This window comes from Lissotriton helveticus, chromosome 8 (genome assembly GCF_964261635.1).
Source record: "Lissotriton helveticus chromosome 8, aLisHel1.1, whole genome shotgun sequence".
NCBI lineage: Eukaryota > Metazoa > Chordata > Amphibia > Caudata > Salamandridae > Lissotriton > Lissotriton helveticus.
The window spans coordinates 479,397,836-479,412,150 of NC_136069.1; the positions used below are offsets into that span (position 1 = coordinate 479,397,836).

At 46.0% G+C, this 14,315-nt stretch overlaps 1 protein-coding gene across 1 annotated transcript in view; it reads left to right on the plus strand.

The window, feature by feature from the left end:
• Positions 1–8,281: 8,281 nt before the first annotated feature.
• Positions 8,282–14,315, plus strand: part of LOC144772808 (kelch repeat and BTB domain-containing protein 7-like) — a 52,817-nt gene continuing 46,783 nt past the window's right edge. The window contains exon 1 of the mRNA XM_078657386.1: positions 8,282–8,343. The gene's annotated coding sequence lies outside the window, so the exon portion shown is untranslated. The remainder of the gene's footprint in view (positions 8,344–14,315) is intronic.

The following is a 14,315-nucleotide window of genomic DNA, read 5'->3' on the forward strand; positions in this document are numbered from 1 at the left end:
ACCCACGTTGAAAGGTTAAGAGTGAGCCCCTGACTAAGTATGTGGAGTAAATGATAGCAAAGCAGGTGTAAGAAAAATGGCAACAAAAAATGATGTACACAGAGTTCGCAAAGAAACCGCCAGAGAGATGTCAAATTAGGAACCACTGGCCGTATTAGTAGAATTAAAAATGGCCGTCAATAATTTATGAGGAAAAAGACAGAAATGGAATAACCTCAAAGAGCCATAGAGAAACAAGACTCCAGGTAGCCGACAACCTCGCAATCAGGTTGAACAGACCTCATGTCAAAGCAATCCCAATGCAGAAGCAAAAAAGCAGGGGGAGACCACTGAGGCAATACAAGCAGACTCCCAATGTAAATAGAGTCATAAAAGTGGCAGCATATGAGGAAAAACGCTGTTAAATGTCCAGACACTGTAGAGAAGACTTGTAAATAAGGTAAATGTCACCTCAAAAACGTCAGTAGACTATCTTTCATGAAAGCGCCATCATGTCTGAGGTAGAAAAACACGAGCGACGCCACACAGGAAAAAAAATGGCGGCCGCTTGTGAAATCCAGTGGGGAACGCTTCAAATCGCTGGAAAAGACTTTCCTGCTGCCTTCAACGATGTCCGCCCATTCCACCGCGGTCCAGGCGATTTCAGACTGAAAATTGCAGAGTTCGGAAGTTAAATGGTGGTTAAAGGGATTCCAGAAACGTCCCGACAGCTGCTGCCTCCCCAGAGCTCAAGCGCCGACCGCCATTTCGTAGCGGCGCGCAAGCCACGCCCCCCCTCAACTACATACTTTTAAGGGTTATGGGAGCGCTGCGAACTGTTGTGTGGCTTTGTGTGTTATTTTTACAGACACTGGTTGTAATTATGTTGTTTTTGCAGTGCCGTAGGAAGGGAGTGCGGTGGGTGCCGGCTGCCCCGGGTGTCATCTCTGAAGGGGGGGGACAAGTTGCTTGCTGGACACAATCAGCGCAAAATCTTTTTCCTAAATGAAGTATTTTACTGATCTTTGAAAATGGCAAAAATAAGCTTTTTCCATCCCGTGGAAAGCAAAGCGTCTTCTTCACTTTTTATGTGCATGCCTTGATCATGTTATCTTGTCAGGAGACATCACTGTCCGTCTTGGTGTTTGGCAGAAAGATTGGTTGGACTCTACCAAAATAAAAATAAAAGTTTCCTGGCTTGTCTGCGTATATGCTGAGTTCTGCTGCCTAGCAGCGCCACTGCCTTTTTGAAAGATTTTCCTGGACTTCAGGAAGTAAACAAAGAAAATACACATTGTAAATACACAGAAATTAATATGTGGATATCACCGTTAAGAAGCCTAACCAGCACATAACTAATCACGGAAACATGCCCGTTCCGCTAAAATCAGCAAACTCAATAAAGGTAGGTTAGAATGTTAATCTAGTAATTTGCAAAGGCAAGAGAATCAGAAAAATTAGATACTAGTCATTTTAATAAATGGTGCACTTGTAGAGCTACTGTTCGCTATTTTCACAATTTGTGCTACCTCAGGCAGAACTGCTCAAACGCAAAAGCTTCATAAACGTAAGGCCAACTGCCACTGGGCGTACTCTGCCACATCATGAGCCATGCGTCTAATTTGTGGACCACACATCTCATTTCCTAGTGCCAACCTTCAAGTATCCTAAATGGGCAGTAAGGCACCTGGCCCACAAAGGCACCATCCCAAAAACAACTCACAGAGGCGTGTACACTACTTTGTAGTGCATTTACCACGCCGGTCCTTTTTATTGAATCAGGAAGAATACCAGGTAGGCTCTCTGGATAGGTCTAATTTGGCTCGTTCCGTTCGTCTCCGGACACTCACCTGCCTGAGGGGCCATGCTGCTACACCATAGTTATCCTTCGCAGTCATACCGGTGTATGTGCTTTGGGATGGTGTCTGTGGGAGCCAGGTGCCAGACACCTGCACGGAAAGATTTGTCAAACAGCAGCTTCCACTGTCATGCACTTTTTCAATGTGGGGGGGGGGGGGGGGTGACACAAAGTTTCCCGCACCGGGTACCATCTGACCTTGCTACGCCACTGTGTTTTGTCAAAAATGTCAAACTCAAGAGACTCTATGAAATAAGAGTGTCAAAACCTCTTGATCGCACACTTTCATTATTATCTGGCATGTTTTTGAATCACCCCACCCTGGCAGAGGGTAGGGGTTGGCGGGCACTAATGAAACGTTTGAAGCCTCTGAGGTGGTGTTTGATTGTATTGCTAAGAGGTGCCTCGGTTGCGGGCTTCTGAGCCCTAATCAACGTCCTGCAGCTCATCAAAGCTGACAATCTCTCAGATGCAGTTCCCCCTACATGGCCACTGTGGACTGGCACAGAAACGTCTGAAGACTCCCGTGGCTGCCTTGTGCCCTTTGCCCTCCGCACTCTCTTTCTTGCAAGACTGCCTTCCCTGGTTGGCCGGGACATGAGAGCCTGAGACCGCCAGCTCAGCCCGCACCCTCTATCTGGCTCCTTCCTCCACCCCATCTTTCTGATGCAGAGCTCAGAGGAACTAAAGGTAGGGAAACACCTCTTGGTGCAGACATGCAGAAGCAACCCGATACCGTCGCCTCTCTAGTCAGCATTATTTCTCCACAATGCAAATCTCATGTACGAGTCTGACCCATTATCAGCCTTATGAGGGACAGTTTATTAAAATGTCTGCCCCCATGGCAATGCAATGAGGTTTCGCATTTCTATTACTCCTCCATTTCCATCAGGTACTCTGGGCACAAGGGCTTTTGAGCAGCTGAATATCAGGATCTAGGAGAAGATCAGGAGACGGAGATTTAAGGACAAGATCGGGAGTCAGGGGTAGATCGGGAGTGAAGGCAGGATTCGGAGAACATTGTCTGCCAGAGGAAGATTAGGATAAGATCAGGAGTTAGGAGAAGATTGGGAGTCCTGAGAAGATTAGGAGTCAGGGCGAAATCAGGAGAAGATTGCCTACACTGGAAGTTTAGGAGGAAATCAGGAGTAGCGTGGCAGCAGGAGAACGGCAGAAGTCGGGAGAAAATCAGTAGATCGTGAGTGAAGGCAGGATTCGGAGAACATTGTCTGCCAGGGGAAGATTAGGATAAGATCAGGAGTCAGGAGAAGGTTAGGAGTCCAGGAAAGATTAGGAGTCAGGGCGCAATTAGGAGAAGATTGCCTACCAGGGGATGTTTAGGAGAAAATCAGGAATAGTGCGACAGCAGGAGAAGGTCGCGACAAAATCGGAGTCAGGAAAGACGGGGAGAAGGTCGACAGTCAGAGTGGGATGGTGGTCCCTGAGAAGATGCAGAGATCTGGGGGATGGTTGAACACTAGGAGAAGATCCTGGGCACGCAGTACCTAGAAGAGCAGCAGACTAGAGGCTAGCAGGGCCCTCAAAGTGTCAGAGAAGTTCCAGAGGGGCATCTGAATTTGTGGGAGCCATCCTTTTCTACCACTGGGGTGTCTGGAAACATCAATACACAAGACGGATTAGGGGGCAGGGATCGGGGGTGTTTGCAATTAGGAGGGATTCTAGGACTTCTGGGATATCTGTGATTCAAGGGCTCCTAAAAAATTTTATAGACTTTTTGGGGTTTGTAACTAACATGTCTGACAAGGTGGCCCAGATGAAGTTAAAGGAATGGCTAATTGCCCAGGTGGACAGTGGTCGGTACCCAGGCCTGCATTGGGAGAATGCAGAGAAAACCATCTTCCGGATTCCATGGAAGCATGCAGCCAAACAGAACTACCGGGAGAATGAGGAAGCAGCCCTTTTCAAGGTAAGGAAGAAAATGTCTGATAGTAATTTGCAAAGGTGCAAAGTAGAACTAAGGGATGAGCAGAGAAATGGAGCTCTCTTCAAGGTAAGCGACCTGCGAAGGCATGAGATATGGGATGCAGCAAAATAAGCATCCTAGATGGAGGGGGGGAATGGGGAATCTTCCTGTTCAAGGTAAGAAATGTATGGAAGCTGGAGACTTAAGGCACAGTAGCATGGTGTCCCAGGAGAAGCGAAGGCCAGTCTGGAGGTCCTCGCCTTCCTGAAGGCTGGCAGCGTAGTGTGCAAAGCAGCAACATGGGAAACAAATCCAGGACATAGTACTTCATGGCCATCTTCAAAGTCAAGAAGGCAGGGAAGAGAATACAAGCGATGTGCGAATCAGCAACATGGGCATCATGGACCATCAATGAAGGAGCAGGATGACACATCTGTTGCTAGGGGAGGGAACCCAAGGAAGGTACTAGGTGGAAGAGTTGGCAAAATATGAATGATAAAGCAAGGGATGAGTGTGAATAGACATCCCTCTTCAAGGTAAGGGAAGCACGAAAAGCCAGAAATGGGCAAAGAAACAACTTTCACTTCCTGCGGGAGCAGGGCACAAGGAGATCAGTGTAGCTGTCCTTAAGGTAAGGGGTCTAAAGAAAACTGGAGGTGGGCAGAACTACAGCACAGCATAAAAGCAAGGGCCAACCAAGATGTTTCACTCTTCAAGGTAAGGAAAATGAAAAAAGAAGACAGCATAGGTGCAAAGCAAAGGCAGAGGCGAAATAGAGCGAGAAGGGACTGAGAAGGCATTCCCTGGGGGAGAAGCGCATGGTTTTCGAAAGTTGCAACGGAAGCAGGACTCGAGGTGAAAGCTGCATCCTCCTGAAAGGTGAGGAATCTATGGAAGGCAGCAAATGGAAAAAGGAGCTGAGGGAGGTACTAAAGGGAACGTGGGTTAGGTGAGTTCTCTTCAAGGGACAAAACATAACATAGGCTGGGGACAAGCAAAGCAGCACATCTGCATGTCAGAGGGAGCAAGGGGTGAATAGTTGGCGTAGTAAAGGCCGAGATGTGCAAAGTGGCAACATAAAGGTCCAATAGGAAGCATGGATTTAGTAGGAGGGCACCGTCCTCTTCAAGGTAAAAACCTAAGGGAAGCTGGGAATGCGCAAAGCTGCAAAACCTTTTTCATGAATGAGACAAGGGGCAGAAAAGCAGGACACAGCTCTAAGGTAAGGAAGGAAGACAGGATATGTGCGATGGTGTAATATAGGCATCTTAGAGGGGAAAATGAAATGAAATGAAATTAAATGAAATGAAATGAAAATACAGTTTGTAGAGTGCTACAGTTGCCCTCAGGCGTCCAGGCGCTGTGACTCAAGAGATGCCCTCAGATGAGCAGGAAACTTATGGTGACTGAAACAAAAAAGTTTTAAGCTGTTTTCGGAACCAGGTTAGGTTTGGATTGCTTCTCATGTGTAAAGGGAGGATGCAGCTCTCTTCACAGTAAGAACAAGGAAGTCAAACAGTGTTAAATACCGTGCCATAATTGGCGCGATGGGAAATGGCTGGAGACTCAGCAAGCATACATGCCACTTACAAAGAGACTGATAGCAGTAACATCTGAAGAAGTAAGGGCACATGGTTTACAATTAAATTAAAGTTAATTGAGATCCATCCCTAATAGTTCTTCATGTCTGAAAGCCAGGCCCTAACATATACCTACAAATTATTTTACTAATTTCAGTTTATTTTATACTTGCTCTAACCCATGCATATTCCACCAGCGAACTCTGCTACACTGACTGACACAGAGATCTTGTCCGTCAGCCAGCCTCTCCACTGATAACTCTGACTGATATTCCCCAAGATAGCTTGACCTCACCAAACTCCATCTTCCTATCTACTTTCCACCAACAATATCGTAGTTGGCAGTTCAGTCTTCCTCCTCTTCCTGATAATCTTTCCACAGACCAGCCACCTCCAATCACTGACGTTACTAAAGATGTACACTCAACCACCCACCACCATTCCCATGGACAGGTTTCTTTCACTGAAGTTTCTATGGTTGACAAGTCACTATCTACAATATTCCTGTGGGACATCTTGAAACTAGTAATACCACTGACAGGTCTCACCCACTCGACAACATTACCATGGCCACCCTCCGACAGTCTTACCAACTGCTCCACCACATCGACACAAAGAGCAACCAGTAATCTCTTCTCATCCACTGCAATTTCCATGGATAACTTCCTCTGACAGACCAACATTCCCATAGACAACTCAACCCACTAGTCAGTGATCCCATAGGGTGCTCTACTACTGCTATGGTAAAGTCACTAACTATACCCTTTAATTCTCATACAGCCCCACCTACTCCACCCACTCCCTCACTCCCATCATGGGTGTGCCATGTACAGGTGGCTTACTACCCAACAGCAAGAGACAAATAAAACATTGCAGGTATACAAAGCTTCAGCAATGTCTTTATCTGGTCAGTAGTCATAAGAAGGAGATTGGACCGCCTCTGTATTCATTCAGCCTTCATTGAGTTTTAAGGCTGGTTTAGGTGTCACAGACTGACACCATGATGGCATCTTCAGTACCATGCCCTGTCCTCTGGCCCTCTTGGGACAAAGCCTGTCTCAGCTGATGGTGAAAGTTAACCTGCATCAGACTAAATGATCTCATGTTTGTCTTCTTCCAAGGTTTAGGAAATCTTGGTTGACCTCCGGATGGAGTCCTCCTCAGCTCATCTAAAAAACTAAATCAACAACTCCAGTGATTTCTGCATTTTTTATGCACATACAGACATGGTACGAGTCTGGACTGCAAAAGGGGTTAGATTGAGTTCCCTGGATCATTCTGCAGCTAGCATCACTTGTGTGTGCTCTTACGAGTTCCCTGCTGAAGCATCCACGCATCACTTGATTGTACAACATCATGATACCAAAGAATGAACAGTTGGATAGGTTTGCCATTTTTAGAACTCAAAGTAAAATATAAAAATAAATAAACACCCTCCAACTGTTGTATCGATGTCAAAAACTGCATAACTGCAGCACATAAAGCATCCAAACACGAGATTAATTTCAAAGAACACACATGTATAAAGTACTCCGTCATCAACTGAGCCTTCTACATTATTCGGGCAGTGATTTTGAAGAAACAGTTGTAACAGAATTGAAGTGTGTGGTGCTGTTATAAAAGTAAGCCACCCTTTCCTTGGATGAACAGCAGTTTTGGAACAGTGCACATAGTTGACAACCTGTTCTAGATAATTTCCAATCCATGTGGCAGTACCTAGACTCACAGAATGAAATGTGTAGATATGTTTCTAATCTGACTGTCTATTGTGTCTTTCTCCAAAGGAAGTATCGGGAAGGTACTGATAATGCCAATCCCTCCACTTGGAAAACTCATCTTTGTTGCCCTCTCAACAAAAGCTCAGATTTTGAAGAGAACCCGGAACGCAGTCATTTGGATATCTAAGAGCCATACAAAGTCTATCAGGTGTTGAATGAACAACCCACAAAGTCAGGTAAGGGAAACAACCTTTTACACTCAAAGGCCTTTATTGGTCCACAGTAATGCTTTTGATTATCTTAAAGCCAACTATGTGGTATTTTGTGACATACATTTTGTTTTAGATCCTTTTAACCCAAGTTTGTTGGGTGGTTCCAATCCTTTGGCTTTATGGCGCATACATCTTGCCTTTGGACTTGGCTGAATTTTTCGGCACTGGAATTTCTCTCCTTTAGCTCTGACATGATGTTGCCTTTATGTGAAACCATTATATGGGTAAGTGGTTGACTTGGCTTCATCCCATTTCTTTGGCATTGATTTCACCTGTTCTGATATCAGATTTATTGGACAGATTTTGGTTAGAGCCGAGGCTAGATATGATCTAGATGCCTGGGTTTATTGGACACATACCGACTGTTTGACACAGGGGAATCTGTGACGTTATCAGCAGTGCATTGCGGGGGAGCGATTTATAGTTAGCTGAACCAACTATAACAGGGGAATTGTTACGGTTTTGTACGAGAGAAATGTCCGACTATCTATAACGTCCCTGAAACCTACGTTTTTTTCTGTGAATATATATATATATATATATATATATATATATATATATATATATATACACACACATACACATATGAACACAGCACTCCACCAAAGAAGTATGTCAAAGCCAGATTCTAGGACTCAAAGCGCTCTATTAGACAAGTATGTACTTGGCAGCCTGCTGCAACATCCATTCCAATTCATTTCAGCTCCGATTGGAGCCTTGAACAAGGGAGAAATGAAATGAGTGTGGAGTCCAATAAAGTTTGTGAACTGAACATTTTCAGGCTTAGCAGAAGCATATATTCTGCGCAGACCACTTTTGTAAATCGGTCTGGCCACAAATTTCCATTTACCGCCTGCTTGACGCTGTCCCTGCCCCTCCTTCCTTAAAGTAGCAATACTGGGCTACTTTGGGCTACTTTTTGGTTGGCTGTGGGCTAGAGAATGCTAAAAAAAAAATCTTGCAACACTACACAGGATAAGAACGAAGCCCTTGGGTAGGTCGTCCTCAGGAAGTGTTAAGGTAACAAGTTGCTCTTTCTTCTTTAAGAGCAACTTGTTATTCAAGTGTATACACATCTGTATCTCGAGCGCTCCCCGCGCTCTGTTGTTGTTTAATTTATCTTCCGTTCTGCTGTTCTCGTCGTTGCTGCCTGCAACTGTTTATTCAGGCAGTTGCGACGAGGACGCTGAAGCCACCGGTTGTGGGCTTTATTTATCTGAACCCTAAAGCCTTAATAACACTTATATTCTGAAGTGCAACGTTTCAAGAGCTTCATTCGACTTCCACATTTAGTGACGATGGATTATTCATGCCCACTGACCGGAAAACAATTTTAAGAGGATTTTCTTTATCAAAAGCCAACTCTTACCTTCAAACCAAGTGAAGTCATTGTCTAATTACGCTAACGTGTCTTCAAGCACCTGGAGTTTTAGACCTTCCCCTTTGACGTCGTGATGACTTCCTTTCACGCACGACTAGAGGGGTGTGGTTAACCCTTTCCTGGCATTTGGGCAAAGACGTGCTCCGTATTTATTCAGCAACAGTACCTGTTGCCTAGCAACGAGGGACACCATCGTCGTTTCTCTGTCTGAGGAACAATTAAAGAGGATTTTCGTCCCGCTTTCAATGCGAGGACAGGATTTAAAGCGGTAAGACTTGCCTGCTGTTCGGTGACAGGCACACCATTTACTTATTTAGTTCATTTATTTTATATTTTGAAAAGCACTTACACAAGTCTGAAATTCATATTTATTTCAAATAATAAACACATTTATATCAGTCTGCCTGTGCTTTCAGTGACAGGCACACTTTAATTTACAATTTACATAGCCTGCATATGTTTTCAGTGGCAAAGTGACTTTTAAAAGGCCCATTCTTCAAGTTTAAATTTAAAATATTGGAATGGCATCAAATAATCATCTTTTGAACATAGCTGACTTTCTACCTTCTCCAAGTAAACCAGCTATTCCTTGGAAACATTGGCTTAACTTATTTCAGAACTATTTGATAGCTAATGATGCTAATTCATTTGATGGCAAAAGGAAATTTGCACTGTTGTATGGTCACCTGGGGTTTGAAGGACAAAAAGTTTTCAATAATTTGCCGCAAACTCAACCACCAGCAGGTGCTCAAGAAGGATGGAACGTTTATTCTGAAGGTTTAGCTAGACTCACAAGGAAGTTTGCAAAAGAACCCAGTATACATTTGGAACGCTTTAATTTCATGAAAAGGAAACAACACATAGACGAATCTGTAGAAGATTACATTTCAGTTTTGAGACATTTGGCATCTACGTGCAATTTTGGGGCAGTGTTAGACACATGGTTGAGAGATCAATTTGTTTCTCATTGCTCATCTAAAAAAAATCAAGAGAGATTGCTAAGCTGTAGAGATCCAACAATGAGTGAAACCATTGAAATAGCTAAAGGAATAGAAAGGCCAATGGTTTCTTCAAAAGTCATTGCTAATGATCCTTCTTCCCTGAGCTTGTCAGTAGCTCTGGTATCAAATGAAGATGTCCAGAATTCAGCCATTAACACTAGAGGCAGATTTAACAGATTTCCATTTAGGAAACCTAACATTTTCTGTTTCAGATGCGGATCTCGTAATCACTTGGGTAACAACCCCAATTGCCCAGCTTCATTCAAACGGTGCACAAAATGTGGTAAATTGGGTCATTTTATGTCTGTGTGTAAATCTGGTAAAAATACTGTGAGAGTAAGTTCGTTGGAAGTCACACCTAACACATGTGCCCAAAATTTTGACAAAATGCTTCTTACAATTTCAGATGACAATTTAGAAGAAGTATCAATCAAAGGACCATATTGTCAGACAATGGTGTCTGATGTCCTTATTGATATGATGGCTGACTCGAGTGCACCCATAACAATCATTTCTGACTGGTTATTTATTGAAAATTGGAAAGAAAGACAACTATCTCAAACTGATGTTCACCCGAAAGCATTTGGAGGTCAAGATATTGACCTGTCTGATTGTTTTATTGATGTTCTTTCATGCTTGGGTAGGAAAATAACAACAAAATTATATGTAGCCATCAAAGGGAAGAACATAATTGGATGGAAGGACTTAGCTAGACTAGGCATCATTCTTGTTCCTGGATCTGAAAATCCAATTGTTCTAGCAGAACAATCTATTAACTTCATTGAGAGTGATATTGAAACAAATGTTGTTAATGTTATAAACAAGTTTAAGGAAGTCTTTCGTGATAAAATTGGTAATATAAAACAATTTGAAAATTTAATCAAACTCAAGGAGAATGCTACTCCAGTTATACACAAGGTGAGATCTGTCCCTATTAGTGTAAGGCAAGATCTCAAAGTTCTTCTTGACAAGCTTTGCAAGGAGGGTGTTATTACTGCCACCGACTCATCAGAATGGGTAAGTCCAATTGTTATAGTTAAAAAAAAAAAAAAATGAGATCAGTCTCTGTGTGGCTCTTCGCACCCTAAATAAGAATATCATCATTGATTGTCACCCCCTACCCAAGGTACACGATTTACTGGCAAACTTGGGAAATGCCAAAGTGTTTTCATTTCTGGATCTCAGATCAGCGTACCACCAGATACCGCTTGCCTTAAGACCTTACTACTTTTATCACACCCTTTAGTGCATTCAAATTTTTGCGTATGCCATTCGGTCTTGCCTCTGCGGCAAGTGTGTTCCAGAAATTCATGGACACCATTCTGAAAGGTATCTCAGGTGTACAAGCATTCCAAGACGATGTTCTCATAATCGCAAAATCCACAAGAGAACACAATCTTATCTTGGAAAGAGTATTGTCTGTTTTCAGAAATGTTGGGATTACTCTCACAGGAGAAGAATGTAGATTCATGGTTGATCAATTAGACTATCTTGGTCACTGTATCTCAAAGGATGGTATTAAACCTAAACTTTCTCTTATTTCTGCCATCAGAGACACTGTTCCTCCTAAAAACAAAGATACTCTCAGGTCATTTCTAGGACTTTGCGAATACTATTCTCGGTTTATCCAAGGCTATTCTTTAATTGTCCAGCCATTGAGAGAATTGTTGCGCAAAGGTACATTTTTTTATTTGGTCTGATGAAGTTCAGAGAGCTTTCTCTGAAATCAGAATGTTAATTACTTCAGCACCCATTTTGTCACCTTTCATTTCTGGCCAGCTTTGTTGTTTAACTGTCGATGCAAGCCAGTTAGTAGAGTAGTGTGGAGTAGTGTGGCTCACTGGTTAGAGGCGGCAGACCCGAGAGCAGAAGTCGGCCCGGGACCAGGGTTCGATTCCCGATGCGGCAGGGTCGTGGACCTTGGTCAGCAGACTTGATCATTCTCGCTTCGGTGCTTACTCTAATCAGGGGTCCCACTCGGCAACTCTGTGCATTAGCTTGCCTAATCTCCACAACGGCCCCACCAATTCCGGGGATGCCTGGCTCCACCTTGGGGACTCCCAGCAGGGACCATCCCACAGGGAAAGCCAGGACGGGTTCCCCAGAGTTATACAGCGCCGGGACACCCCGTTGCTGGGGCAGCTGTGTGCTTTACAAGTATACTACATTTACATTTACATTTAGGCTTAGGTGCTGTTTTGTCTCAGCATTTCGATAACAAGGAACACACTATTGCTTATGCATCACGGTCTTTGTTGTCCTCTGAAAAAAATTACAGTACCATTGAGAAGGAAGCACTGGCTTGTACCTGGGCAGTAGAGAAGTTCAAAACTTTTCTTTGGGGGACTCACTTTTCAATTTTCACTGATCATAAGACTCTTATTTTTATGCTAAATGGTAACGGTACAGGCAAAGCTTCGGCTAGACTGTTAAGGATTCTTTCTAAATTGCACGAGTATAACTTCTCTATTAAATACTTACCTGGTGGCAAGAATGGTCGGGCAGATTGTCTTTTGAGGATGCCCATTGATGAAACATCATCTACAGTGCATGATGAAGTAGAGTGTGTGGTAGTCCTCGTTGATGACATGTTGGATGATAACTCTCCACTGTCTAAAGATTCATGGTTATCTGGACTTGCTGAAGACACTCTTCTTCAAAGTGTCAGGTCCTATATCAGATCAGGTTGGCCACATGAAAGAAATCTCCCTGCTAATATTAAACCCTTTGCGCAGGTTTCTGATGAGTTATCCACTGTCAATGAGTGTTTACTTGACGGGGGCGTGGCCAGCCGGGCAACATGGCAGACGCGACTTTCTAAAGCTCCGTCCCCAGGGCCCTACATTCTCCTGAATTTCTCCTGCAAGTGTAAATTGAGTTTTCCCATACCGGGCGGAAAATGCGTGGGTCCGAATGGGGTGCACGCCAGTACAAACCGCGGCAAACAGCGAGGAGGCGGTGGCGCTGGAGCGGCCGTTGGACTGCGGCGGAGTGGGGGAAGGTGAAAGGTGCAAAAATTGTCCCAGGCCCTGATTCACAGGAAAAGCCCCGGCGTCAGCACCACGGAAGGGACGAAGTGCGTTGGGCCCCGACCGGAGCCTCGGCCCCCTGCGCCGTACTGAGTAGAGTGGAGGTGGCCCCCAGTGTGCAGTGAGTCAGCGGGTGGTGCAGGGGAGACCGCGAGGGGGCCCCGAGAAGCGGTACCGGAGCGGCTGGTGTACAGGCAGCTGGTTCCCCAGGCAACAGGAGAAGGCGGCGGCCTACGCGGCTGCTCCCTAATGCGGTAAGGCGAGGGGGGACCCCAACTGAAGCGCCCGGCTGCAAAAGAGGACACCGGGGGCGGGATTGCCGATGCCAGCCAGCACCAAAGCACTCGGCAAGTTGCAGCGCTAGTATATACATCTTGAGAACTGTCTGTTGCCCCTGGAGAGCGCTTGCTCGCTGCAATAAAGCACCACCTGTCGGCCGTCCCACGCGCCATCTGGCTGTTGAGAAGGTACTGGACACTGGAACTGAGACTGGGAGGCGCGAGGGAGTGTAGGGGATGCGTCAAGCCACAGTGACCGTTACATGAGCGCCATCTTGTCCCGGGCGCCATCTTGCTCATACCTGACCTGAGAAGCCTCTGTCCTCGGGCTGTGTCTGTCGCTTCCACCTCGCTGCCGCCGCTGACAACTGGCGACACGACAGGAGTGAGGTGTCGAGGGGGGCCCCGCGCGTTGCTGAAGCTGGGGCATGGCCGGGGGAGGGTCGCTGTCTGCACCCGCATACCACACGCAGGAAGCTCAGCGCTGGACTACGTGGCGGACTGCCCATGAGCACGTAGGCGGAGGCGACTGGTGGCGAAGACCCAACCCAGCTGCCTTTTTGGCTGGCGCAGCCTTGTCCGTTGGGGAAAAGCACCCCCCCTGCAGTCACTGCTGGACATTCAGTCAGGTGCATCGATGCCCACACCGCAGCAGCTTGTAATGGACAGGCTCCGAGACAAAGCTCAGGCGACGCAACAGGAGGCGAATGGTTCGGGCCACACGTAGGAAGAGAGACGGGAGGATATGGAGCCCACAGCCACCCTGGCGGCCAAAATGGACACCGTGCTGGCGGCGGTGGAACGCATTGGGACTACTCTAGCGCAAACTAAGACTTCACTGGAGGCACGGATAGATAAAGTCACGTCGGATTTCACGTTGCTACACGCGGACCACTGTAAGTTGTTGGAGTCAGTTGCCACGCAGCGCCAAACGGTCCAAGAACTGCAGGCTGTGGTGCACAGCCATGCCTCAGCCCTGCAAGACCTGATTGACAGGGTCCACACCTTAGAAGACCGTGCGGAGGATGCGGAAGGGCACTCCCGATGCAACAATGTTCGAGTGGTCGGCCTGCCGGAGGGAGAAGAAGGGAAGGATCCTGAGCATTACACGGAGGCCTGGCTGCGGACACTCCTGCCGACTGGATCATTGTCCCCGCACTTCGTGGTGGAAAGGGCGCATAGGGTGCCGGCACAAGCTCAGAGGCCCGGAACCCGGCCTCGTCCGTTTCTCTTTAAGCTCCTCGGCTATCGGGGCCGGGACACGGTGCTCCGGGAGACTCGGAAGATGAGTGACC